Source organism: Narcine bancroftii, chromosome 1 (genome assembly GCF_036971445.1).
Source record: "Narcine bancroftii isolate sNarBan1 chromosome 1, sNarBan1.hap1, whole genome shotgun sequence".
Taxonomy (NCBI): Eukaryota; Metazoa; Chordata; class Chondrichthyes; order Torpediniformes; family Narcinidae; genus Narcine; species Narcine bancroftii.
In genome coordinates, this window is record NC_091469.1 from 288,412,951 (window position 1) to 288,438,969 (window position 26,019).

Below are 26,019 nucleotides of genomic sequence, written 5' to 3' on the forward strand. Positions count from 1 at the left end.
GCCTTACATTAAATACAATAGCGAAAACCTACCGGGGACAAACATTACCTAAGTTGATGGAAGGAGAAGGAAAGAAAAGAATGGACTCAGTAGAATTTCTGGTGTAATTTTGTTGAATGACAACATTGTCTGACTGGCTTAATGCAACCTAGATTGTATACCTAAAATGGATGAGAGGGGGGGTGGGGGGGTGGCTTGGGAGGAAGGGGGGGCGGGAGAAAAAGTCACTGTATATGTGTGAAAAAGAAATAGTGCATATCATGGATAATGTGATTTATGGTGTGAAAAATAAAAAATTTTTAAAAAAAGCCTATCCCTTGTCCAGTTAACATTTCCAATTTAAACAGTTGTTAAAACCTCCTACAGTTGGCTTACATTTATCTTTTTGAGTTTACATTGTCCTACCTTATGCTACTCCTACCACTGACCGCTCCCCTCCAGGCTTCTCATTTCTGTTGGACCGATTCCACACCTCACACTTCAAGCCAGTATCATTTCTCATAGCACAGTGATGCTGCCCTTTAGTTTCAGGTCTAACCCACCTCCCCACCCCCACTGCCCATCATTCCAAAGGGTCGAATACCCCAGAATATTTTGTTTCCAACCTTGCTTGCCTGGTAACAACACTGATTAATTGATCATACCCATTTGAGCCATCAGCATATCTATTTTGTCATGACCTCAGTTAATGAGCTTTCAGGTCTAGCTTCCCATTTCTCCTGGCTGACTTTGTGGGTGTATTCTTATGTTGTAAACATTGCCCCTGCAGGACCCCCTCTGATTATTGAGACCCCTCAACCCTTGTACGACTACCATCTCCCCCTGCTCTTCCATCTTCTCCTCTCACTCTTCTCTTGCCTGTTTCACTTTCTCCTCTCCCCCCCCCCCCCACTTCAAGTTCCCATCCCCACACCAAGCTATCCAAAACTCTCCCCAGAAGCACCGACAACTCACCCTAACCCTTCCGCCTCTGAGGACATTGAATCCATTCCAGTTGATGTGCATTCCATTTGGCTTCTGACGTTCAACGACCCCAGTTTGTCTGACACCATTTCACCAGCCAGCTCTTTGCTCCACATGGACATCATGGCAATCAGCTGACACGGCCTCACTCTGTGCTCACAGAGCATTTTGAGTTAAGCGCTTGCAACCACAGGAGATGGATCGGTTTACAAATGTGTCCTGCATATTGTCACCACAAAGAGCAGATGGTGAAGGCATTCGGGAGGGAAACCACATTAAACTCTTCATCCTTATACCCCATTAGCCTCCATAAAGCTCAGGTTACAATTACCAAAGTCTGTGATTGTTGTAAAAACACACAGAAATGCTGGAGGAACTCAGCCGGTCTCGCAGGGTCCATCGGAGATAAAGACATACTGCCGATGTTTCCGGTCTGAGCCCTTCTTTGAGGAATAGGCAGAAAGGCTCAGGCCGGAAATGTCAGCAATATATCTTTATCTCCTCTGGACCCTGCGAGACCAACTGAGTTCCTCCACCATTTCTGTGTGTTTTTACCATAATCCTCACAAGTCGGCCAGTGTTAGAAGTAGACTCAAGATACATTGGAAGTTTTCAAAGGGAGGACATCCTATTGAAGCCCTGGGGTTAGGAGGGGTTTGACACAACACCTATGAACACAAGAAACAGGATAGGAGTTGGCATCCGGCCCATCGAGCCTGTTCCCCCATTCAACAAGATCATGGCTGATCTGGCTGTGAACTCAATTCCACCATCCTGCCTGTTCCTTAATTCTTATTCTTCAAAAATCTGTCTTCAACAATGAGGCCACCTCCACTGCTTCCTGGGGCAGAGAATTCCACAAATTCACTGATCTCTGGGAGAAGCAGTTCCTCCTCATCTCTGTCTTAAATGTACTCCCCCAGATCTTGAGGCTGAGTTCTTGAACTCCCTCCTTCTATCTTATCTATTCATTTCAAAATGTTATGCCTCTATAAGATCCACGCAGCAAACCCCCCCCCCCCCCCGCCACCCTCTAAACTACAATGAAGGACAAGTCCAAACTCCTCATATGCCAACCCCCTCATTTCTGGAGGTAAGCTACATCGGACACTGAATGCCCCACTTCCACGCCACCTGTCGAGCACCTCTGGAGGTTTATTGCTCATGATTTCTACAGTTACAGCTTCATGATTTTCACTGCTGCCATCAGGAAAGAGGTATTGGTGCCACAAGTCTCGCACCACCAGGTCCAGGAACAGCCGCTTCCCTCCACAATCGGACTCCTCAACAACAAACTCAATCAAGGACTCATTTAAGGACTCTTACTTGTGCACTTTATTGATTTTTTTTCTCTTGTTTGCACAGTCTGTTTACAGTTCTTTATTTCTTTACACTTTTACATTGAGGCAGTTGTTTTTTTTGCCCTGCCAATAAGTGGTAATTCTGCCTGGCCTGAAGGAAAAAGAATCTCAGGGTTGTATGTGATGTCATGCATGTTCTCTGACATTAAATTGGAATCCTGCATCCCTCTCATCTGCTTGCTGTTCAGCAGGTCACCGATGAAGACTACTTTGTCTACCAATATTTCCCCTGCATCAATCTCTCTGCGAATTGAACCAGACTGTTCGCAGGCCCCGATCGAGGTGAACCTTGTCCAAGGTATTTACATCATTACCAGCTCCATCTTGTTCGATTTTGGCATCACATTCGGCTTGGACATGTAGGCTGAAGGGGCTGTTCCTGGGCTGCTCTCTGTTCTACTCCCACAGTCTGTGGCCAAATTAATTGAAAATACAGAGAGTTGGTGGGAGAGAGGCTGGTGAGTCGGAGACAAAGAGACATGGTTTTGTTTGTTTTTACCAGTGACCTCACTGGAGCTTTAAGCTACAGCGATGAGATTTGCTATCATCCTCCGCAGAGACTTAACCGAGAGAACAAATCCTGATTCTGTCTCAAACAAAGCGTTGTTTGATGTTTGTGTTTCCAGAGTGAGTGAGGGATTGTCACACTACTCTGGGCCCACAGTATCTCACTGCTGGACAAGGAATCCCCACCAGGTCAGTTCACAATTTTCACTTTATTCAAAAAGATCCCCTGAAACATCACCCAAAATGCCCCTTCTGGGCAGAGGCAACAGAAGCTGATCACCACACCAAACCCAGTGCCATAAAAACAGATGCTCAACATTCAAGACACTTTGACACCAACTCCTCGTATTCAATCTCGCAGCCTCCAACTAACAAGAACCTATATTTTCTATTAACCTCTCCATCAGACATAAGACATAAGAGCAGAAATGGGCCATTCAGCCCATCAAGTCTGCTCCACCATTTAATCATGAGCTGACCTAATTTTCCACTCAGCTGCACTGCCCTGCCTTCTCCCCTTTACCTTTGATGCCCTAACAAGTGGTATGGTTGCAGTTAGTGCAATACTATTATAATGCCAGTAGTTGGATTCGAATCCGGCGCTGTCTGTAAGGAGATTGAACATTCTCCCACCTTTCAAAACATCTGGGGGTGGGGGGGGTGGTATTTGGGCGGCACGGGCTTGTGGGCTGGAAAGCACTGTTACTGCATTGTATATCTAAACTATATATTTTTTTAAAATCAAGAACTTATCAATCTCGACCTTAAATGCACCCCAGCATCTCCCTTCTCTATTCCTGTTTCCCTTCCTCCAGCTTCTCAACCCCTTCCCCTTCCTCTCCTATCAGAGAGTTACCCTCTCCCCATCCCTTTTCTTCTTTCTCCCCCACCTGTATCCATCCATTACCACTTACCTGTCAGCCTGTGCTCCTCCCCCTCCTCTCCCTCCCACCCCCACCCACCTTTCTATTCAGGCACCTGCTTGTCTTTCCACATTCCTGACGAAGGGCTTAGGCCCACAGTACCAACTGCCTTTTACTCCCTGTGGATGCTGCCTGACCTGCTGAGTTTCTCCAGCACTTTTGTGCACTGCAAACCTGGACGGATGTATGGACAGCACCAAATGCAGTTAAATGGGACCAGCCCAGAATGGCAACAGGGTTAGCACAGACATTGGGATGAATGGCCTGATCCATGACGTCTGAATCTGTGAGCCTGGAGGCTCATCTGAAACAAGACCTCAGCAGGAGAGCATCACCTGGTATCATGGCAACATCTACCCCTCACTCTGTAACACAAGGACGGACGATCTTGTCATCTTACACTTCGGGAGAGCTTGATTGTGTACAGAGCTGGCCTCCTTGCTTCTCACATCACAATGGCTGTATAACTTGCTGGTACAGTCATAAAAGGTGCTATGCAAATGCAATTATTTTTATTTAACCCCTCCCCTCCAGAAAAGCCAATGCAGAGTCAGCCATGAACTTCACCTCCCTCTGCTATTGATCATACAGCTCAAGTTCCACATTCCTGCACTCAGACCCACTGTAAGATCGCCGAAGGATAGCAGGGACATTTTCAGGAGAATGTGCTTGTATTAATGATGCCGTGTACATACAGTCACTGAAGGGAACGCCTGTTTAACAGCAATATAATCCACGTTCTCGTTGGATCCCAATGTCCCAAAACCTGTTGGTCCTGCCCACAAGCTCTGACACTGGGAGACGTGCAGTGAAATTGCTGGCAATCCTTGCATTTTCCTTGCAACTCCAGAAAGAGGTCTGGTCAAGAAATGCCCTTTCAAAATTCCATCATGGCTAATTTCCTATCCTTTTCCATCCCATTCTCCTGCCTTCTCCTGATAACCCTGGATTCCCTTCCTCACCAAGTTACTATCTACCTCTGACTCAAATATATTCATACTTCATGGTTGCGAAACTGGAGCCCGGGGGAAAACCCACACAGACACGAGGAGAATGTACAAACTCCTTACAGACAGCGTGGGATTTGAACCCCGGTCACTGGCGGTGTAACTGCGTTGCGCTAACCGTGCTGCCCGTTCCTTCAGCAATTATGTTGAGTTTCATATTCTAGCGAGTGCAGTCTCCCTTCTCTCCAGTTCCAGAAAAACATACATTTTACACATGATAAGGTTCTCTATGCCCAGATAAGGATATTCGGGAAACCCCCTTCATGGCACCTCCAGTCAACTGTGAGATCTTCAAGACCAATTGGTCCACATTGGTAACTCAGCCCAACTCCATATCCTGGGACATTACTGTTAAATTAACATCAACAAATTGAAAGCTTCAATGGTCTTCCTTGTGGAGAGTTTGAGATTCCCACCACCTTTTGTGAGAACCTATAGCTGTTGTGTATTAGCTAGCTTATCCAATCAGTGAAGGTTCACTGTAGATCTGGTCTCAACGCGTGATCCAGAGGTGCACTGATATATCAGCTGCCTCACAGGGCCAGAAACTTGGGTTCATCCCAACCTTGGCCATTGTCTGCATGTTCTCCATCTCCACTTGGGGACTCCGGTTTCCTCCCACATCCGAACGATGTGTGGGTGGAAGGTTAATCAGTCACTGTACGTTGTTCCGAGGGTCCAGGTGAAGGGTAGAACCTGGGGGAGTTAGTGAGCATATAGAAAATGTGGAATTCATATAGAATTAACATGGATGTGGTTAATGGCTGGCACAAACCCAGTGCTGCATCTGCCTATCATTGGATGCAGAGAGGTGTGACCTCAGCCTGCAACATCACGGGCACTAGTCTTCACTCCACTGAGGACATCTACACAATGCGGAGTCTCAAGAAGACAGTCTCTATCCTCAAGGACCCCACCACCCAGTCCATTCCCTCTTCTCACTGCTACCATCAGGAAGGAGGTACAGGAGCACGAACACCCAACGGTACAAAAACAGCTTCTTCCCCTCTGCCATCAGATTTCTGAACAGACAATGAACCACAAACGGCCTCACTTTCTCTCATTTTGTACTATTTTTAAAAGAAATTTATAGCAATATTTGCACTGTAATACATTTAGTGACATATTCATGGCAATAAATTCTGATTCTGCCTGTACCTTTCCTTGCACTGAAGCTATGTCGAGTCCAAATGTCAAAATTCCCAATTCTTCATGAACGTTATAGATGACAATCACCAACAACACAAAAGATCTGTTCACCATCCCTTCACCCTTCATCCAACCCAAAGACTGTTGATGCAGGACACATTCCAATCCCACCATTACAGCTGGGAGCACAAGAACCAGGAGCAGGCGTCGGCCATCTGGCCCATCAAATCTGCTCTGCAATTCAACAAGATCACGATCGATCTCGCCTTGGACTCAGCTCCATGTACCTACCTGCTCCCCAGAACCCTCATTTCCCCTACTGTACAAAAATCCTCTGTACTTATTACCAAAAACAGACAGGGTTGGTAGGTTAATTGTGAGTAATTGGGCAGCACAAGTTTCAATGGCTGGAAGGTCCTTCCACTGCGCTTCATCATTAAAAGTAATTATTTTTTAAATCTTTTTACTTTCATGCACACCATTGTCGTTTTTGATATGAAGTACTCGTGTGGATACGGCAAGTAAGAATCTCAGTCCGTATGTACATTGCACAATGTAAATGACAAACTCATTATCATTAAGTTGTCCATCAATATTTAATGAGGCAGACTTGACCGAGAATTCAACAGAATTTTCAGCTCAAGCAATAGTAAATGTTGGGATTTTAGAATGCAAAGCCAGTGCCAGAAGGGGAGAACTAAACGATCGGAACCTCAGCTCAGAGAGGAAATTGGAGCCAGCTCTGCTTTTCATGGTTAGTCCTCAGGGAGCTAAGGAGATGTAGCACAGGCCCTTCGGCTCTCTGTGTGCGCTGACCTATGCTGCACGAATGCTTGTTTTTGTAAATCTCTTCACGTTCTCAACCATTCAACTCCTCAGATTCCACATTCGCCTACAAGCTCTGAATAATTTACGCTGGTCAATTAACTTCCCAATCTGCAGAAAAGGTGGGAGGAAACCTGAGCACCCAGGGGAAAGTTAGATCACAGGGAGAATGTGCAAGCTCCACACAGACAGCACCTGAGGTCAGGAACGAACCCAGGTTTGTGAGGCAGTGGCTGAATCACCCTACTGTCTCCATCTTAAAACTATGTACCAATTCCCTTCCTGTGCTTTGTGCATCCAGAAATCCAAAATGTATCAAGTGCTTGGGCCCCTATAACTGTCTGATAGGAAATTCCAAATGTTCACCAACCTCTGAATGAAGAATTCTCTCCCGTCTCAGTCCTAAATCTCAACCTGTAAGCCAAAACCCATTATTTTAAACCAGGGAAACATCCTCCACACTGTCTGAAATGTGTAACCTTCAACACAATCCCAGGGCTGATTTCAGAATAACAAACCTGCAGTTCTTGCCCGTCTTGATCGAAACACAACTCCATACTTAAGGGAGGATGTAATAACTTTGGAGGCGGTGCAGAGGAGGGTCACCAGGTTGATTCCAGAGATGAGGGGGTTAGCCTATGAGGAGAGATTGAGGCGTCTTGGGAATGACTCACTGGAATTTAGAAGAATGAGAGGGGATCTCATAAAAACATAAAATTATGAAAGGCAGAGATAAGATTGAGGTAGTTGTTTCCATTGGTGGGGAGACGAGGGGACATGGCCTCAAGATTCAGGGGAGTAGATTTAGGATGGAGATAAGGAGGAACTGCATTTCCCAGAGGGTGGTGAGTCTGTGGAGTTCACTGCCCATTGAAGCAGTGGAGAGGACCTCAATAAATATATTTAAGATTAGGTTGGAGAGATTGTTACATAGTGGGGAATTAAGGGATATGAAGAAAAAGTGGAGATGAGCCCATCATTAGATCAGCTGTGATCACATTGAATGGCAAAGGAAGCTCGACGGGCCGAATGGCCTACTCCTGCTCCTATTTCTTGAGTTTTTATGTTCTATGCATAAAGGGTCCTGCTCTTTCTGGTTCCACCAACCCTTCCGAGTGCCTTTGTAACACCCTCCCCCATCAGACCCCCCTCCCCACCCCAGTTGCTAGCCACTTTTGCTCAGCTGTGCCTAACTCAAGCCCTCGCAGAATGTGTGGACTTACCTATTGACCACACTTGCTGGTACAGGCATGGCTCAATGACCAGGGGCACCAGAGCCCCACTGTGTTTGCCTTTTGAGCTCTCTTCTCAAGCCAATGGTCCTGGACTCGTGTGGTCTTACTCCACCCTTTCACTGGAAATTAGAAATAATTCTGTTGCAGGATTGTTCCTCATCTTCCCCTCAAGATTCCCATCTCTCCCCCAACTCTCAGTTGATTTCAGAAGGGAGAGGTTTGAAACCTTAGCCTTCAGCACGAGTTGCCGGAACGATTCAGCCGGAGACACTCATCCAACTGTTCATTCTCAGCAATACAAAAGTCACTCTGTGAACACGTTCTGACAGGACCTACCCCTGCCTCATCTCTGCCTCCGATTGGTCACAATACTTGTGTGACACATAACGAGCAGGCACATCTTCCCAAGGCAGAGGAGGAACACAAAAGGCCATTGCACACTGTTACAAACCGAGTGTAACGAGCAGCACTGTGAATCAGTGTTTAATTTTACAAACATGAATTTTATTTCTAAATCTTAAACAATAGTCTTAACTTTTAATTTATCCTTAACACTAAGAGAGAGTGTGTCTGTGTCTGTCTGTGTGCACGTGATATACCCAGACCATTACAATCCAGGCCAAAATCTTCAAAGTTCAGTCTTTCAAATTCAGTGTTGAAGTGTAGGCCTTTGAAATTTGATGCCCAGAATTAATGTTGAACTGATGGGGAGATTGGAGTTGTGGCTGCTACAGATTCCCAAATTTTCCTTGCGTTGCCTTTGAAGAAATGTCTATCCACACAAGCTAAGGTCGTAACACTCCAGGTCCTTTTGTAGGCAAGACTCAAACTGAGCATCTTCCACGAAGCTCCCAAGACCCTGGCACCAGTCTCTCCAAGTGATCTCCACTGTTAGTCACAATCAAAATGAAGCACTTGGCTTCCTAAAAAGACCCTCCTGGCACAGGTCAATCCACCGAAAAGGCCCATTCACAGAGCTGGCTTTGCTCAGAATTCCACAGAAATAGCTGGCCACAAGAGCTGCTTCAACAAGCTGTACCCTAACCAGCCATCAGCATGGTTCTTCCCTGCAAAATCACAATGTCTTTGCAAAATGTATTGGGTTCTGGAAGAGACTGAGACAAACCTTCCCACAGTTCTTCCAATGTTTCCAATTATTGCTGGGCTGCGACTAGTGCAGTGCTTGTGTGAAATGCTAACTGTGACCATTCAATCCCTCCTGTCTATACTATCCCTTACAGTGATAATACCATTTTACTTAAACAGGAGCTCATAATAACACAATGATTTGCAAATAAAATCTGCTCACAAGTCCTTCCATGTCCTCCAACCACTCTGCTTCAGTGCACTCCCCCGGCTCCAACACCACCTCCCCTACCCCCCGAAATCTCCACTCTCTTCTGTTCAGAGCCCTCTCATATGCCCAGATTGAGTGGTATGTTTCACATTGCAGTTGGTGCAACTCTAATATAGCACCAGCGACCCTGGTTTGAATCCCACGCTGTCTGCAAAATGTCTGCGCATTCCCCCTTGTGGGATTCCTCTGGGTGCTCCAGTTTCTCCCCTCCCTCCATAAACACATGGGGGTTGTAGGTTAATTGGACGGCACAGGCTCGCGGGCCAGAAGGGCCTGTTACTGTGCTGTATGTCTAATTTTTATTTAAATTAACATCTCCAAAGTGGCTCAATTCTACCCTTCAATCCCTCCAACCCACTCTCTCTCCTCCATAAACCCACCTCACGGACAACACTTCTGGTTGTCTGTCCTGAAGTAGGGCATCAAGGTTTACTCAATGTTCCTGTGAAGTTTCATTGTAACACAAGGCACAATACAAATGCAGGTGACCGAAGTTCAATTCAAGTTACATGAAACGCCAGTGCAGACATCTACAGAGCGAACAGCTTGATCTGACTGGGATGTGGGTAGGAATTTTACAGCTCGTCAAATTACCAAAGATTAGTTTAGAATTTGCTGTATTGGATTTTCAGCTCCTTCTCGGTCCAGTGGATAATTTAGTCTACTGTCAGTAATCATTTAACCCATTACCAACTGCCCTCCCTACATCTCTGACCTTGTGTAATTCTCTTTCATTTCATCGAACAACAGCCTATTGTGCATGATAATGTACAAAGAGAAAGGAGCAGGAGTTGGCCATTCGGCCCAATGAGCCTGCTCTGCTATTCAGCAAGATCAGGGCTGATTAGCCCTCTATTTTTGGCCCCCAGTTGCCCGCCCATCCAAGCTCCCAACACCCCATCCGTGAACTCTAGCTTAAACACCGGCCTCCTTTCCATCCAACTCCCAACGCCTTGAACAATGCAGGTGCCTACCATGGTCAAAAAGAGTATGGGGGGTAGTAGTTGTAAATTTTACCCTAAACACTGGTCCACAGAATTTGACTATTGCACATGTATATATGGTATTCAAAAATCTAACTAACTGTCTTAAATACATTCATCGAGGTATCATCTCTGCTTCCCAAGTCCACAGATTTACCCACTCCCTCGGAAAAGCAGTCCCCCCTCATCTCAGTCCCAGGTCCACTCCTCCGAACTGTGAGGGAGGGTGTCCTCACCCTGCCAGTGGGTACAGCACTCCAGTCTCTCTCTTATCTATCCCTTTCACAACCTTGTGCATTTCTTTAAGGTCCCCTCTCACTCTTCTGCTTCAGGATAGAACAACGTAGTAAAACCTTCTGGAGGTTATTATCTTCCAGCTCTTTCTCAGGCAACAGTGAACAAGAGTGATTCAATCTCCATGACCTCGCAAAATGAGTAAGTCTCTCTAAAATTAGCCTAGCAAAATTTCATTTTATTATCATTCATTCCAGAGTGATGGTGCAGTTACCAAGGCAATGCTAATTGAAGGAGTCTTTAACTTTGCCAGCCACTCATGGATAGCCAAGATCTCCATCCCCAATGGACCAATCAGCAGCTTTGTTTCATCCCCAGTGCTAACTGGAGCTCGTAACATCTCCCTCTCCTCAGTCCATTGGTGCAGACCCACCCTTCCATCTCTACTGGAAGTCAGCCAAAAAGATAAAAGCCCATTCAAAATTATGGAATGGGAATAAATTTCAACTCAGAAAATAAAAAGGTAAAAGCAAGAAATGCCATATCTGCAGAGCACTCATAGCATCACCGAGTGTGGCGGGAAACTTGTTGGCCCATCAGAACTGTGCTCCAATTTGAAGAAGTGCTCCAGTTAAGATCACCTCCTCAAACCTTCCTTTCAGCTCCTCAAGACTCTTGATCCTGAACTTTCTCATTTGATTCTCAAGAAACCCTTTAATCTCTGCCACAAAACTTTCCTCAATCTGCTCTCCTTCAGTGGGAGCAACCCCTGCCTCTCCAAAGATCTGAGGCCCCCCTTGGCCTACTTGAATCTTCTCCAAGCATGGGTGAGATGGGCCAAAGGGCCTGCTTTAGGCTGTATGGCCCCATGATGAAATCCTGGATCCTCTGGAGAATCATCCAGAGGACAGGAGCAGAAGGAGAATTGCAGAGGGACAACATGAACTAAAAGAGATGGTCACGTTCCAAATTTCATTTCTAACTGTTCAGCGGAAATAGATTGGGCAGTATGTCTAGAAATGGAACTGGAGTTAACATTTCAGATCATAGACCCTTCATCAGATCTAGTAAAATGAGGAAACAAGTAAGAACACAGAGCATTACAGTGCTGCAATGGCCCTTTAGTTCATGATGTTGCTGACCAATACAAACCTATCCACAACCATCTAACCCTTCCCTCCCTCACTCATTATTACCTTTTATTTTTCTTCCATCCATGTGCCTAGACTTTTGAATCCCATATTGTACCAACCTCCATCACTACTGGCAATGCATTGCAGGCAACCACTACTCTGTGTAAAAAAAAAAGCAAACCTCTGCCATCTCCCTGAAACTTTCCTCCACTCACCTTAAACAGATACCCTCTGGTGTTTGCAATTGTCATCCTGGGACAAAGGCACTGGCAGTCCACTCTGTCTATGACCCTCTTAATCTTCCATACCTCTATAAAACCACCTCTCATTCATCATTGCTTGAGACGTTCCTTCCTTGCCACCACCAGGCTCCTGAATGAACTCCATAAAAACTCTCATGCTGCCCTTGCTTGGTGCTAATCAAGGTTTTCATTGCAATCCTATACTCTGTAATTGTGCTCTTTACCCAGCTGGGTGAATGTTTGAGGGAACGTGCCTACTCGCAGACGAACTCTTCTCACTGCACTAGTGACAAATAAATTTGAACTTGAACAAGCCTGCACAACCACAATGGCTTCCTTCTGCAAGGCAAGGTTCCAGGAATTGGATTTTCATGACACGCATTTGGCATTCTGAGTTCAGCCATGCTTTTCAGCAATTCTACCGTGAAATGGTTGGAGACGAACTCCCAGTCAGGATGAGCTGGTGGGGATCTGTCCCTTGTAACACCGGCCCACCTCCCAGGCTGAAAGAACGGCCTTACAATAAATGTGTATAAACCAGTTATTTTCCCAAAGTGGCTCTTTCAATTGCAGATTGAATCTTGTCATTAATCTTTAGGATTAGGTTTATTATTATGAACGTGTGTCATGAAAATCATTGTCTTGCGGCAGGAGGCTGTGCATACAGGTGCAAAAATTCCTATAAATTACAGTTCTGTAAATACAATATTTAAAAATAAATTAGTGCAAAAAAGAGAGAAAGTGAGGTTGTGTCTGTGGTTCATTGTCCGTTCAGGGGAAGAAGCTGTTTTTGTTCCATTGGGTGTTCGTCTTCAGGCTTCTGTACCACTTCCTGATGGTAGCGGTGAGAAGAGGCCGTGGCCTGGGTGGTGGGGTCCTTGAGGATAGTCACTGCCTATTAAAGATGCCATTAATGAGTGAAGGCCCTTTACCCATCTCGCCTGTGCTTGGAGAAGATTCAAGCTGGCCAAGGGGGAATTCAGATCTTTGGAGAGGCAAGGGTTGCTCTCGCTGAAGGAGAGAAAATTGAGGAAGGTTTTGTAGTGGAGATTAAAGAGTTTTGTGATGTCATTAATGATGACGCTGGCCAAGTCCACAGCCCTCTGTAGCCTGTTCCTGTCCTGTGCATTGGCAGTGATGCAGCCGGTCAGAATGTTCTCCACGGTTTACCTGTAGAAATTTGCAAGTGTCTTTGATGACATACCAAATCTCCTCAAACTCCGAATGAAATATAGCAGCTGGTGAACCTTCTTCATGATTGCATCAACTTGATGGCCCCAAGATAGATCTTCGGAGATGTTGACAGAAATTTAATTTTATTACTGCTTGATACAGATACCTGGTAAACAGCATCAAATGACATAAACAAGATTGCTGCCAATAGTTGCTAAATGTATAAATTTAGGCGTACAGCACAGTAACAGGCCCTTTCGGCCCATGAGCCAGTGCCGCCAATTACACCCAATTGACCTACAACTCCCGCACAATTTGAATGGTGGGAGGAAACCCACACAGACACAGGGAGAGCGTACAAACTTCTTATGGACAGCGTAGGATTCGAACTCAGGTCCCAATGGCTGGCGCTGTAACAGCGTTGCACTAACCGCTACGCTAACCGTCCCTCTCCCGTGTCAAATTTTCATACTATTGCAGGTGAGAATGCTGGTGATCAGTGACCTTATTGCACATCTCTTGAAACAGAGGATTCTGGAGAGATGCTGACAGGGTTTCATTGCCTTCAATATTGGTTGGAGACAGCAATGGTGGATGTGAGGGAGAGAGCGGGAAAATGGACATTTCCAACTCAATGAGGAGAGTTGGCTTTAACTCCTTTGCTTGCTGGTCAGGGGCCTGTACTAGCAACCCCAGCCAAGTCCATGAAAGGTTCCCACCTCCCAACTACTGGACACATCCATGTGAGGCGCTGCCTCAAGAAGGCAGCCAACATCCTAAAGGACCCCCATCACCCTGGTCACAGCCTCTTATCGCTGCTCTCTTCGGGTGGAAGGCACAGAAACCTGAAGACCAGCAGTTCAGGAACAATTTTCAATCCAACAGCTGCCAGGCACTTGATCTTGCTCGAACTCTCCTAACCAAAAACTACTCCTGCACCACCAAAATATCTGTCCACACCATTGAAATGTCATTATGTTTCTTTAAGTGTGAATACATCTATTCTTTCATATATATTATCTTGTTTCCAGTCTTATGGTCATTTACTTGTGTCTTCTCTCTTTGGCTTGGCTTCGCGGACGAAGATTTATGGAGGGGTAATATCCACGTCAGCTGCAGGCTCGTTTGTGGCTGACAAGTCCGATGCGGGACAGGCAGACACGGTTGCAGCGGTTGCAAGGGAAAATTAGTTGGTTGGGGTTGGGTATTGGGTTTTTCCTCCTTTGTCTTTTGTCAGTGAGGTGGGCTCTGCGGTCTTCTTCAAAGGAGGTAGCTGCCCGCCGAACTGTGAGGCGCCAAGATGCACGGTTTGAGGCGATATCAGCCCACTGGCGGTGGTCAATGTGGCAGGCACCAAGAGATTTCTTTAGGCAGTCCTTGTACCTCTTCTTTGGTGCACCTCTGTCATGGTGGCCAGTGGAGAGCTCGTCATATAACACGATCTTGGGAAGGCGATGGTCCTCCATTCTGGAGATGTGACCTACCCAGCGCAGTTGGATCTTCAGCAGCGTGGATTCGATGCTGTCAGCCTCTGCTATTTCGAGTACTTCGATGTTAGGGATGAAGTCGCTCCAATGAATGTTGAGGATGGAGCGGAGACAATTAACTCTCATTTCAGCATGAACCAAACAATGAGCAAGGGCTTCAGCATCTTTGGCATGAGATGTCCTTCTGATTGGACTAGACCTTGCATCGAACATTACTAATATATTCAAAGAACCAGGAAGATCTAATCAGCACCTAATGTTCTGACTGGGCACTCTCCAACCAGATGGCATTAACAACAGTCTCCAGCTTCCATTAGGCAGCTCCTCTGTCTCTCACTCTTTCCCTATCCCCATCTCCCCACCCCCTCTCCCATCACTACTCAGCAATTTCTTTTCTCTCGAGCTCTCCCACCCATATCCACCTAAGGCCTCCTGCCTATGGGACCGTGTTCCTCACCCTTGCCCTCTCCCCACCCTTTTATTCAGGCGCCTGTCTACATTTTGCTCGTACCTTGACAAAGGCCCAAATTGTCAGTTACTATACTTTTATCTTTTATGCTACATAAAGAATGCTGTGTGACCTGCTGAATTTCTCCAGCATTTCTGAGTGAACTGAAAATCGTGTTTCTAAATCTATGGCAGAAAATGCTGGAAATACTCGGAGGTCCAGGCAGGAACTTTCCTGGAGCCAGCACATCCAGGTGACCTGGACTTAGCTCATTGCCCTGAAGCCCATAACATATTCTCTCATGGTTTCCAGAGAAGGTGCTGTGAGGAAACTGTCACTATCCCTGAAGAGAAACAAGAAGGTGCCACATTTCTCCACCATTCAACATGAGCAAGGTTGATCTTTTGCCCATTATCACCCTGCTACTCTTACCCCATATCTGTGTAACCCAGCCCCAACACGGCTCTGGATGAGAGAATTTCAAGGCTGGGCACAGGCATATCAGCCACAATGTCTGTCTGTGCCAAACTAGCCGGAATCTCTGCTAATTTTAACCATTCATTATTGAAGCTAGAAAGGCGAGAGAAAAGATTCTTGAGAATGTAACTGGGACCAGGGGCTCTTCACGAGAATCTGGATAGGCTTGAACCTTTGTGTAGGAGGCCAAGTGGGGGAGGGGGGGAAGCCTTACAGACATTCATAATATCAGGAGGGGATAGATAAAGTAAATGGGAATTACTGGGATTGTTGTCTAAAGAAGGCTCGTAAAAATCATCGAGGATCCCTTCCACCCCATGCCCACAGCATCTTTCAGCTGCTCCCATCGGGGAAGAGATCCAGGAGGATCAGAGCCAGCACCACCAGGCTGAGGAACAGCTTCTTCCTACGGGTCTGAGCCCTTCTACAAGGTATAAGCAAAAGGCAGGCAGGCATCTCAGTGGGAAGAACAAAATGACAGCAAAATGAGGGGCAGCTCAGTGCAGTGGTTAGCACAATGCTACTGCAGTACCAGCAACCCGGGTTCAAATCTTGCGCTATCTGCCAGGAATGTGTACATTCTCCCCGTTTTTTTCCCACCCTCCAAATCGTATGGGCTTTACAGGTCAATTGTTGTGTTTGGGTGGCACGTTCTCATGAAACAGAAGGCCTATTACTAGGGGGCAGTACAGTTTGTACAGCGCAGAAACAGGCCTCTTCGGCCCTTTTAGTCTGCGTCAAACCATTTTTTTTTGCCTCGTCCCACTGACCTGCATCTAGTCCATAGTCCTCCACACCCCTCCCATCCATGTCCCTGTCCAAATTCTTTTTAAATTTAAAATTGAGCCCTCATTCACCACTTCTGCTGGAAACTCATTCCATACCCCCTCCCCCTAAGCTTTTTCCCTTTCACCCTTAACCCATGTCCTCTGGTTTTTAGCTCATTTGTCCTCAGTTGAAAAAGCCTGTCTACTTTACTCCATTTATTCCCCTTCATAATTTTAAATACCTCTATCAAGTCTCCCCTCAATCTTCTATGCTCCAGGGAATAAAGTCCTACTTTGGTTAATGTTTCCCTGTAACTCTGTTCCTGAGGTCCAGGCAATATCCTAGTAAATCTTCTCTGTAGTTAGGTGACCAAAACTGCACACAATACACAACTCCATGCATCCTTATCTTATAATACCTTTTATGCGGCACCTTATCGAGAACCTTCCGGAAATCCAAAAACACAAGATCCACTTGTTACCCTCTGTTCACTGTTGCCATTGTATGAGGAAAGGATCATCATATTAGCTATGTTACATTTTAAAGAGTTAAAAGTGAATTTTTGGTTCAGGGAACAGAGAGCTGGGGGTTATTCATGATGGAAATCTTGAGCATTGGACTCCACTAGCAGAAAGTATGTCCACAAATACAACACCCAATCGTGCTGGAGAAACTCAGCAGGTCACACAGCATCCATAGGAAATAAAAGGGTAACCAACGATTCAGGCCTGGGCCCTTCGTCATGCTGTGTGACCTGCTGACTTTCTCCAGCACGCTTATGTATTGTGCTCTAACCCCAGAACTAGTCATGAGATTAATTAGGAGGACCTCTGCATTGTAGAGGAGCAGAAATTTGGGAAGGTAGTGGTAGAGAAACTGTATAACTGACTTATAATTGACCTACAGCAGCCAACCAGGGACCCAGGGCCCACACTTGGATGGCACAGATGGTACAATAATACCCCACCATTCTCACAAAATCACTCAACAGTCCCCCACATCCTAGAAAATCCCCACACCACTGCCATCAAGGGTATGGCTCACAGAGGTGGTGCCATCCAGGAAAATGCAACGGAATCTGGCTCAGCCAGAGTTCATTCAAACATAAAAACCCTTGGCCTGTGACAGACCATTTGCATCCTTATCATCTCCCAGAGTTCCTGTGAAATGCTTTGGAATTTTGCATCAATATTGCCAGAGATCACACAGATACAGGACCAAAAGTAGGCCAATCGGCCCACTGAGTCTGCTCCACAGAGGAGATCTACTCACATAGGGCAAACTCCCACGCTTAAAGATGTCATTTTAAGTCACTTTTGTCGAAGGCCACATTTTTGACCAGGACACCAGAGAGGCAGGAGCACAGCAAATAGTGTTGTCGTCTCACCATTCAGGTGACCCTGGTTTGTTCCTGACCCCAGGTGCTGTCTTTGTGGAGTTTTCACATTCTCCCTGTGATTGTGTGGGTTTCCCTAGGTGCTCTTTCCCTCGCACAGCCATGCAGATCAGTGGCAACAGAGAGAACCTGGTATAGGTGGCTGTAGCATCTGGGGGGGGGGGGGGGGGGGGGGAGAAGTGATGAGAATGAGAGGATTTTTTTTAAATGTAACAAAATAGGTGATTTTTTTTGGAGAGATTGAAGGATGGATTTGGGCCACTCTGGTCTAGATATTTTTTTTTAAGTTTTCAAAACCTATGGGATTTGCAGGCTAATTGGTGTAGTTTTGCAGCACGGGCTCATGGGCCAAGGGCCTGTAAAGTGCTGTAGGTCTAAATTAAAAATTTAAATTTAAATGTAATTAAACTTTTAAAGATACAGGACAGCAAAAGGCCCATAAAACCTGTGCCACCCAATTAACCTACAAACCTCATACATTTTGAAGGGTGGGAGAAAACTGGAGCACCCGGAGGAAACCCACGCAGACACGGGGAGAACGTGCAAACGCAGGCAGCACCGGACTCAAACCCGTGTCACTGGTGCTGTCATAACACTAACCACAATGCCAGACAACCAGGCATTCAACCCTTCTATCCTGCTTCAACCTCCCTGTCCCTACTTTCTCTCAATCTCCTTGATCCCTCCATCCACCCGCCAGCAGAGTGTCGGTCCGAGGGTGAGATCAGTGTGTATGTGAGAGAGACAGTGTGTGTGTCTGTGCTCCCTCTGAGGTTTGATGCTTAGATTTCAGGCCCCGACCAACCTGACAACTCTCCCTGGAGATCACCAATTGGGAGAGAAAGCTGAACTGCCAGAGATGCTGCGAGCCTTGCCCCTCAAGGGTTAACCCCCCTTCCTGCTCAATGCTGAGTGTGTTTTACTGACACACTCACACACACACAGATGCGTTGCTGCTTCTCAATAAACAACTATCACCGCTGAGGGTTACCGTACTAGATCATGCCTTAATTAAGTATTACTGCCAACAGGAGTTTACATGAACAACACTGTGATTCCAGCCAAAGGCCTTGGAAGCGGGGGTTTAAATGGAGCCCCGCCACTCCCTCTTCACCGATGTCCACGCCCTGAATTATCCACGGAAAATAGCAAGGATTGCAATGTACAAGTTGCACGGGGAACAATAGGTGAAATATCTGCATTGGCAGCATCCTGTCTTTAACGAGGTAAGACCTCCCGGCTCTCTCTCCTGCCCGACCCCTTGCCTAGGGATTGGGACCGGGTTACCTGCAGTTTCCCGGCGAGGTGAGGCGCAGCCCCAGGAAGGGAGAGGCAGGCGGGGAGTTCAGCGAGTCCGTCTCCGCCATCCCTTCATTCCTGCTCCTGAAATGCTGGCCAGCTCCCTTCACTGCGTCAGCTTGCAGGCGAGCCCCCGGACGCGGCGCATTCCCCCTGCTCCGGCAGCTCCTCCGCTCCCTGCCGGGGGAAGGCTCTCCCCAGTGGGCTGTGCCCTGCCTTTCGCTGCGACGTGGTCGGCTCACACCCAGCCAGCCAGTCCTGGAAGAGCTGCACCCGCCCAGCTCATCCCTGCAAACCCAGGCACCAATCTCACCCTCCCCGCACGTTTCTGAGGAAACTCAGAGAAGAGGGAGGTGGGGGTGGGATTTATTTTAAATGCAGAAATATCTTCATGTTTGTGCTTTCAAAATATTGGGATAAATTAGACTGAGAATCAAGGGGTGGTTGCTATTGGTTGTGGATGACCTTACGGATGGACCAATGGGGAAGGAGCATAGATTGGCCCATTGAGATTGAAGTTGGGGAGAAGTCTCCAGAGATGGGAGAGGGTCAATTCACTAGGATTGAATCTGACCCAACGCATCAACTACCCAGATGGGGGCATGTTCTAGTACAAATATCCCTCAATGACCTTCCTCCCCATTCATGGGGAGATGCAGAGAAGCAGTGAAAACACAACACTGGAGAAACTCAGCTGGTCAGACAGTGCCTTTTATGTGGCAGAGATAAAGATACATCACCAACGATTCGGGCTTCAGCCCTTCATCGAAGGATGGAAAAATGTTGTCAGGTGCCCGAACAAAATGGTGGGGGGAGGGGCAAGGGAAGATCATGGTCCCACAGGCAGGAGGTGGATAAGGGAGGGAGGCCACAGCAGCGAACAGGGGGGAGGGAGGGGGAGGGGGGATGGATCTGTGAATGGAGGTGGAAAGCTGAGGGAAAGAAGACAGAGGGATGGGGAAGGGAAGGAGAATGGGCAATAGGTTAGCAGAAACCGGAGACGTCGATGTTAATGCCATCTGGTTGGAGAGAACCCAGATCGAAAATCAAGTGTTGTTCTTCCAATTTACAGGTGGTCTTGGGATTGTACATAAGGCCAAGGACAGACATGAGTATGGGAATGGGAAGCAGAATTAAAACAGTCGTCCCCTGGGAGATCCCTGTCACTGATGTAGAGTGAATGTGCTCACGGAGCAATGTTGGACACTGGGTGATCCCTGCAACTGATGTAGAGTGCATGTGCTCACGGAGCGATGTTGGCCACTGGGAGATCCCTGTCACTGATGCAGAGTGAAGGTTCTCAGTAAAGTGATCTCCCAGAGAAGCAGGCCCTTCAGTTGACCAAACCCATTTCCATAATTCTACATTAATCCCATTTTAAAAATATCCCTACATTTTCACCAATTCCCCTCCTCACTGATGCACACAGTACAAACTAGAGCATCCTACTAACCCATCCAGCTGCTGTCAGTCTGATCCTGGTGATGCGGGATTGTCTGGGGCAAGGTGGGGGGTGGTGTAAGGTGACGTGGTTTGTCCTCTCTTTCATGAGAATGAGAATTATAATTTGTGGTCATGAATGTCACAAAATTTGTTGTTTTGCAGCAGCATCACAGGTGCAAATATTGCTAAAAATTACATTTTAAAATAAATAAATGAGTACAAGAAAAAGTGAGGAAGTGTCTGGTTCAATGTCCATTCATAAATCTGATGGCAGAGGAGAAGAAGCTGTCCTTGCGCAGCAGGGTGTTGTCTTCAGGCTCCTGTACCTCCTTCCTGATGGTAGCAGAGTGAAGAGGGTATGGCCTGGGTGGTGGTGGTCCTTGAGGATAGAGGCTGCTTTCTTGAGACACCATCTCTTGTAGGTGTCCTTAATGGAATGAAGATGGATGCCTGTTATGATGCTGGCCAAGTTCACACCTCTCTGTAGTTTTTTCCTGTCCTGTGCATTTGTACCTCCATCCCACACAGGGATACCATCAGCCAGAATACTCTTCACAGTGCACCTGTACAAATTTGCAAGAATCTTTGGTGACATACCAAATCTCTTCAAACCCTTCATGAAGTATAGCTGCTGGCGTGCCTTCTTTGTGATTGCATCAACATGGAGGCCCCAGGATAAATCTTCAAAGATGTTGACACCCAGGAATTTGAAATTCTTAACCCTCTCCACTGTTGACCAATTGATGAGGACTGGTCCGTGTTCTCCTGATTTCCTCCTGAAGTCCACAACTGGTCCCTTAGTTATGCTGACGTTGAGTGCAAGGTTGTTGTTGTGACACCATTTAATGAGCTGATCTATCTCCCTCCTGTACACTTCCTCATTGCCATCTGTGATTCTGCCGATGACCATAGCGTCATCAGAAATTTGTAGACAGCATTTGAATTGTGCCTGGCCTCACAGTCATGGGTGTATAATGAGTAGAGCAGTGGGTTAAGCAGTATCCTTGTGTTGATTGTAAGTGAGGAGGAGACATTGTTTCCAATTCTACAGACTGTGGTCTTCCAATGAGGAAGTCAAGGATCTAGTTGCAGAGGGTGGTGCGGAGGCCCAGGGTCTGGAGCACTGAAGGAATAATGGTGTCAATAGTTGAAATGTAGTCGATGAATGTCGGCTGATGTACGTGATGCTGCTTTCTAGGTGATCCAGAGCTGAGTGGAAAGCTAGTGGTATTCTATCTGCTGTGGAGTGATTGTGATGGTAGGCGAATTGCAGAGGGTCCAGATCTTTGCTTAGGTACAAGTTAATTCTGGCCATGACCAACCTCTAAAACATTTAATCACAGTAGATGTGAGAACTAATGAGAAAAAGTCATTGAGGTGGCTCCCTCTGCTCTTCTTGGGCACCGACCGGGATGATTGACACCCTTTTGAAGCAGGTGGGAACCTCTCACTGCAGCAGTAAGAAATTGAAAATGTCTGTGAACACACTCTGGCAAGACAGATTTTCAGTCCCTTGCCAGGTTCACCTTGCGAGGGATCACCCTCTTGAAGGGTGTAAAACATGAAAGAGTTGCAACACTTCACTTGTGAATCTGCAGGAGCCATCTACTGCATCCAATACTCCCGTTGTGGCCTTCTCTACAGACAAGATGCAGTCTGGGAGATCTCTTTGCTGAGCACCTTTGCTCAGTCTGCATCAGTAACAGGGATCAACCAGTGGCCAACTACTTCAATTCCGTGCCCCACTTCCATACTGACATGCCTGTCCATGGCCTCATGAACTGGCCCACTAAGACCACCCATAAATTGGAGGAGCAACATTGAATTTTCTGTCTGGGCCCCCTCTGATTGGATGGTATTAACATCGACTTCTCCAGTTTCTGCTAGCCTACTCCCCATTCTCCCTCCCTATCCTTTGTCTTCTTTCCTCCAGCTCTCCACACCCTCCATTCACAGAGACATCCCCTCCCCCCATTTTCTGGTGTGTCCTTCCTCTCTCCCTTATCCATCTATTACCTCCTGCCTGTGGGAATGTGTTCTTTCCTTTGCTTCTCTGCAATCCCCCCCCCCCCCCCCCAGCATTTTATACAGGCACCTGCCTACATTTTGCTCATACCTTAATGAAGGGCTCAATTCTGAAACGTTGGTTCTGTATCTTTATCTTTGCTGTACAAAGGACACTGTTTGACCTGCTGAGTTTTTCCAGCATTGTGTTTTGACCTTCTTGAAGGATGTTATAATGTTGGCCTCAGAGACAGATAGCATAGGGTCATCAGCTTCGACAAGGATTCTCATTGGTACCATTGAGAAGTTCAATGAAACCTCTCATCCTTCTTCGTTCCAAAGAGAAAAGTACGAGCTCTGCTAACCTTGTCAGTGGGAGGGAAAAGAATGGTCGATGTTTCAGGTTGAAACCTTACGTCAGGTTCAGGTATGTTTATTCTCTTGGATATAGAACTCCCATCAGGGTTACATTCCATCTAGCACGGCTCCTCCCAACTCCCAGTTTGTCCACATTGCATGCAGTTCTAGTCACCCAGCTAGAGTGTAAAGCTGGAAAGGGTGGAGAAGAGATTTGTAAGGAGGGCTTGCATAAGAAAGAGAGGCTTATAGACTGGGACGTAGATAAGGTCATCATCTTGTTCCTGAGGCAGGGGAGTCTAAGACCAGAGGGAGAGAGGGGGAAGATTTTAAATGGAGTGGGGGGGGTACATTTTTCGCACAGAGAGAGGGTGTGTGGAACTGGTTGAGACAGGTACAATTGCAAGGTTTAAAAGACATTTAGCAGGTACATGGATAGGAAAGGTTTTGAGGGATGTAGACAGAACACAGGCAAATGGGGCTAGCCCAGGTGGACAACTTGATCAGTATGGACAAGTTGGTACGAAGGGCCTGTATTAATGCTGTAAAGATCTGAATAATACTGTTCTGTAGCCCAAGTTTGCCAATCAGTGCCGTCATTGGTTTTTGTCTCATCTGCTGACTTACAAATCCTACATTCCCTCTGCAGTCAGTGGATCAGGGACAGTGTGTTGTCCCCCCACCACTCCCCACCTGTCACAAGGCTCGGGTCACACCAGCAACCCTCCATTATTACCCTCGTGTTTCCCAGCCAACCTTAGATGTAGATTTTGCAGCAAAGGGAGATCTTTCTCCAGGGAAGTGCAGTGAGTGCAGGATTGTTGCTTCATCCCAGAGATGGAGTGCAGGCCCAGTGTAAACTCTGGATGTATTGTTGCCACAATGATCTTTCCTCTCCATTCTGGTCAATAACACTGAGACTCATCCAACCAACACCATCAAAATAAAATGACTATGATCAATAATATCTGAACGGCCTTTGCATTCCACCATGTGAGAACAATGAAGGATAATTCAGGGTTTCTTGAAAACGATAAAGGCATTCTCAAAATCCTCCTATATTCTTACTTTGGAAACGTTCAAATAGATGTCAGCCTGGGAGAAGCAAGAACTAAATAAAATAATTAAGCATGGCTTAATATTCAATCTTGGTGCATTTACAATTGTAGTGAACAAAGGAATTATTTGTATCAGCCTTCAGAACAACAAAAGTCTCAATTTTCTCCAGATGTAAAATTAATGAGTTTTTCTCTCCTTTTCAAATACAGATTTTGCAATGCAGATACTCCTTGGGATTCAAATTACTGTGAGAAATATGATAATATGTTGTAATTTTCATATATTCCAAGCTCACTGAAAGATGGAACTGTGTTTCAATTAAAACTAATTTGCAAAACACTGAGAAGCATGAATTAGAGTTGGAAGTAGTTTCCCTCCTGAGGGAAAGGTGGAGGGAGAGAGAGAGAGAGAGAGAGAGAGAGAGAGAGAGAGAGAGAGAGAGAGAGAGAGAGAGAGAGAGAGAGAGAGAGAGAGAGAGAGAGAGAGAGAGAGAGCGAGCAAGCACCTTGTGCAATCTGTTACTGTGTTCCCAAATATTCCTCGTACAACACTTGCTCAGGCCTGGTCTGTCCATTCATTGATGGGCCATTTCCACCCACAGATGCTTCCTGACCCATGAGGGCTTCACCTTCTCATTATTTGCAGGGTAATCTGGGCCAATGGCAAAGCTCATTGAAAGCACAATGGGTCAAGTGTTTTCCTCCGTCGGTGTACAGCTCTGGTATTTTAGGTGACCCCACACCCCTACCTGGTTCCACAGCTTCTGTCCCTCCCTCACTTGCTCCCTTTCTACACTTCCCTCTCCAAACTCCACCCCTTCCCCTGGGAGAGAAGAGGAGATGAGAGAGAAGTGAAACATGAAAGTCTGCAGATGCTGAGATTGTAGTGCTGGGGAAACTCAGCAGATCACACAGTACACTTTAGATAATAAAGATAGATACAGAACCAATGTTCCAGGCCTGAGCCCTTCATCAAGGTGAGATGAGAGAGGAGTTGGAAGGTATAAATTTACCTCCACAGACATTCTTCACGAGACTGAAGCCCACTGCCGAAAAGGAGAAAGACTCAATGCATTTCCACAGATGTACTGTGGGTCGGACACTGACTGGCCTGGTTTGGAAACTCGATGGTCCAGGAACATAGAAGATTCCAGAAAATGGCAAACACAGCTAAGAATATCACAGGCATTGAAAACATGTGTGTAAGATGCTACCTCAAGAAGACAGCACACTCCCCCCCAAAGGAAGTCACAGCCCCTTCTCACTGCTACCTTTTGGCAGCACGGTTGGCATAGCAATTAATGCAATGGTTTTACAGCGCCAACGATTGGGAGCAGGGTTCGAATCCCTAGCTGTCTGTGAGGACTTTGTACGTTCTTCCCATGTCTATGTGGGTTTTCCCCGGGGGCTCCAGCTTCCTCCCACCATTCAAAAACGTACTGGGGGTGTATGTTAATTGGGTATAAATTGGGTGGCAAGGACTCATGGACTGGAATGGCCTGTTACCATGTTGTATGCCTAAATTTAAAAAATTAAAGCCTGAAGACCACCGTATCCAAATTCAAGCACAGTTTATTTCCAACAGCTATGGGGCTCTTGAACCTTCCCACTGTACCCTAATCTGAACCATAAACCTTTCCAGGACCCCGTAAAGATCTGCCTGCACTTCCTTTTCACAAACTGCAACTCAAGTTCAAGTTTATTACTGCATGTACTCAGATGCAATGATATAGGTTGTTTCATGAGCAGTTCAGTTAGACATCTCATACATAGTACGACAAGTAAGACCCAGAACCAACGTGTAGAGCTACAAATTAGTGAATATTTATTTATCAAACCCTTAGTATTTATTATTTCTTTCCCCTTACAGCCAAACTGAGCTCATTTCATTTATACTATTATAGCTGGTGTATAAAGAATTGGTACGTCAATGGGGAATAGAAGAGGGACCTTGGGGTCCAAGCCCATAGATCTCTCAAAGTTGCTGCGCAGGTTGATGGGGTTAAGAAGGCTTATGGGGTTCTGGCCTTCATTCATCTGGGGATTGACTTCAAGAGTCGAGAGTGAATATTGCAGCTCTATAAAACTCTGGCGAGTCCACACCTGAAATATTGCATCCAGTTCTGGTCGCCTCTTTATAGGAAGGATGTGGAAGCTTTGGAGAGGGTGCAGAGGAGATTTACCAGAATG

The 26,019-nt window shown here is 46.3% G+C and overlaps 1 protein-coding gene and 1 long non-coding RNA gene across 6 annotated transcripts in view; one reads left to right on the plus strand and one right to left on the minus strand.

Annotated features, from left to right (window-relative positions):
* The window catches only part of mapk8ip1b (mitogen-activated protein kinase 8 interacting protein 1b), a 113,225-nt gene that overhangs the window by 57,864 nt on the left and 29,342 nt on the right, over nucleotides 1-26,019 (minus strand). Inside the window, exon 1 of one of the 5 annotated variants that reach the window (XM_069902992.1) lies at nucleotides 4,090-4,185. The exons of the other annotated variants lie outside the window; for them this stretch is intronic. The gene's annotated coding sequence lies outside the window, so the exon portion shown is untranslated. Of the gene's footprint in view, nucleotides 1-4,089; nucleotides 4,186-26,019 lie in introns of those variants that run through there. 5 annotated transcript variants of the gene reach the window in all.
* On the plus strand, nucleotides 2,824-24,100 carry LOC138745729 (uncharacterized). Its single transcript, XR_011346453.1, has 3 exons — nucleotides 2,824-3,020; nucleotides 18,700-18,894; nucleotides 24,040-24,100. It is a non-coding gene; the product is annotated as an uncharacterized lncRNA (long non-coding RNA).